Raw genomic sequence first — 3,310 nt, forward strand, 5'->3', positions numbered from 1 at the left:
CAATTAACCACTGGGAGGAATGTATGCAATGTGTTAATTATTGAAACTGTCCTACCAATTTGATTTGAAACTGTCTCATTGCTATTTGTTTATCAATAAAATTATGGGAAAAAATAAAAATGGACAGACATTTGGGCATAAAAAAAGTTTTACAAAAACTGAATCAAAAATTATAAAACTGAATAATCCAATGACAGGCAATGAAATTGAGGGAGTAATAAAATCTAGCAACTAAGAGAAGCCCACAACCTAATGAATTAACCATGAATTCCATCATAGCGACAAGGAAGATCTAATGCCGATACTCTTCAAACTCTTTAATGAAACTTGAAAGGAAGCACCACTCACAAAGTCATTTCTAGAAGCTACCATTACTCTTCTTCCAAAACCAGACAAGGACCCAACTTAAAAAGAACTATAGACCCATATTTAATAAATATAATGAATATAGATGCAAAAGCCCTCAAGATACTGGCAAACAGAACCCAACAAAACAATAAAAATATTACACATTATTCTCAAGTAGGCTTAATCCTAGGGATGCAGTGACGTTCAACATACACAAATACTAACTGCAGTACATCACATAAACAGAAGCAAGGACAAAAATGACACAATCACCCCAATAGATGCATAAAAAGCCTTTGGTATAACCCAGCATCCACTCGTAATATAAATACTACACAAATAGGTATAGAAAGATTGTATCTCAATCTGATAAATGCCATTTATAACAAACCTAATAATAACTACATATTAAATGCAAAGAAATTTAAAGCTTTCCTTGTAAAATCAGAGACAAAACAAGGATGTTCACTATCACCATTTCTGTTCAAAATCATACTCAAAACACTAGCTAGAATAATCAGGTAAGAGAAAGAAATAAAAGGGATATGTATATAAGGGAAGAAGTCAAATTATCCTCACAGCTGAATTATCTGCTGCATAGTAGAGCAAAAAAATCCACCAAAAGGCTCCTAGAATTAATAACTAAATTTAGTAATGCAGAATACAAAAGCAATACACAAAAATCAATAGTGTCCTTAGATGACAATAGTGAACTCATGGAAAAGGAATTTTTTTTTTTTTTTTTTTTTTTTTTTTTTTTTTTTTTTTTTTTTTGGTATTTTAGGGAAGGGTTTACAGGGTGTTCAGAGTCTCACTACTAGATCAGACTCATAGTGATCCACCTATTTATAGCCTCCCAAGAGCTGGGATTACAGGTGCGTGGCACCACGCCCAGTCTCAGTTGCCCTCTCAGGGCACCCTGGGGATGGGGCTGGCACGACAGGCCTGGGGATCGAACCAGCCCCTATGTCTGCCTGCAGGCACTTTAATCTGCTGACCTATTTGGCTGGCCCTGTAGAAGGAAATTAGAAAAACAATTCTGTTCACAATAGCAGCAGGAAATGTTAAATAATTAGGAACTAATCTAACTGAGGAATTGAAAGACCTCTAAAATGGGAACTATTGAAGTCCAAGAAAGGAGCTCAAAGAGGACATTAGAAAATGGAAATATGTCCCCTGTTCCTGGATAGGCAGAACCAGGATTGTCAAAATTGTCACACCTCAAAGTGGATATAACGATTTAATGAAATCTCAACAAAAATACCAACAGTATTCCTTACAAATCTAGAGAAAACATTTCTAAAATTCAGATAAAATCAGAAGGGACCCAAAAAAGCAAAAGAAATCCTGGGCAACAAGAGCAAAAGAGACATCACAATCACAGATTTCAAGTTATTTTATAAAGCTACAATGATAAAAACCAGCATGGTACTGGCACAGAAACAGATACACATATCATTGGAAAAGAATAGAGGCTATAGAACCAGCCTCAGGTAAATTCAACCACCTCATCTTTGACGAAGGGGCCCAAAACACAAACTAGAGGGAAGATAGACTCTTTAACAAATGGTGCTGGGGAAACTATCAGCATCAGAATGTTGGCCTTAATTCCATATATATCACCATATAGAATATTAAAATAGAAATACTTAATCTACTGAAAGATACAGTAGTTAAAACTCTTGAAGACACAGGTATAGGCAAGAACTTTTGCACAAATGGTATAAAGAAAAAATAAGTGACATGATACCAAGTTAAAAATCTTCTGCACAGCAAAGGAAACAACCAATAGAGTGAAGAAACAGCCTATAGAAGGAGAAAAAATGTTAACTTTTCTTTGGACATAGGACTAATGTCTAGAATAAAGAACTAAAAAAATTAGACTCCGTAAAATAAAAGATTTAGTTTAAAAAAATGGACAATTGAAATGAGTAGATACCTCTCAGAAATCCATATAGTCAATAAACACATGAAGAAATATTCAACATTGCTGGCCATTAGAGACATGCCAAGTAAAACAACATGCTGCTGAGCATATTGGCTCACACCTGTAATCCTAATACTTGGGAGGCTGAGGCAGGAGTGCTTTGAGTTTAAGGCCAGCCTAGGCTACACAGTGAGTCAAGGCCAGCCTAGATGGCAGAGGAGACCCTGATTCAAAAACAAACAAGTAAGCAAACAAACAAATAAACAAATAACAACAACAATAAAAACCAGAAAAAGTACATGCTACTGAAGGTACAAGGAGAAAGGAACACTTCTACATTATTAGTGGGAATGTAAATCAATAGTGTCCTTAGATGACAATAGTGAACTCATGGAAAAGGAATTTTTTTTTTTTTTTTTTATGGAAGTAAGTGTGGAAATCCCTCAAAAAGATAAAAGTGGAAACTCTATTCAACCTGGCTATTCTCCTAGGTCTCTTCCTGAAAGACTCAAAGACATTCCACTTGTCTGTGAACTCTATGTGCAGATGAGTGGATAAAGAAAATGTGGTATTTACATGCTATAGAGTATTACTTTCCATCAAGAAGGGAAAACTTGAGTCATTTCTAGGAAAATGGATATACTTGAGTCCATAAAATTAAGAGAAATAAGTCAGACATGCAAGCTTAAATATCAAATATTTTTCATGTATGAAAAATTCAAAATAAAAAGCAAATAAGTGTTACTGTGGTTCATGAATTTGATTCTTTCCATGATTCTGGTCATAGAATTTGCTCCACAATTCTGATTGCAGCTACTAAACTGCAAGCATGTATATTCTGTGGGATACTTGAAAAAAGAATTAAGATGTTACGTACAGCTTTCCACAATGAATGGGATCGTCGTGCACTGCGAGCAGGTACTAATGTGTTTTTTTTTTTTTTTTTTTTTTTAAAGAGAAGCAGGAAAAAAGATATGATCCACAATGAAGAGAAAAAAACAATCAAAATCTGACCCAGAAATTACATGATAGAAT

This window comes from Octodon degus, unplaced genomic scaffold (assembly GCF_000260255.1).
Source record: "Octodon degus isolate 3935 unplaced genomic scaffold, OctDeg1.0 scaffold00008, whole genome shotgun sequence".
NCBI classification, from domain to species: domain Eukaryota; kingdom Metazoa; phylum Chordata; class Mammalia; order Rodentia; family Octodontidae; genus Octodon; species Octodon degus.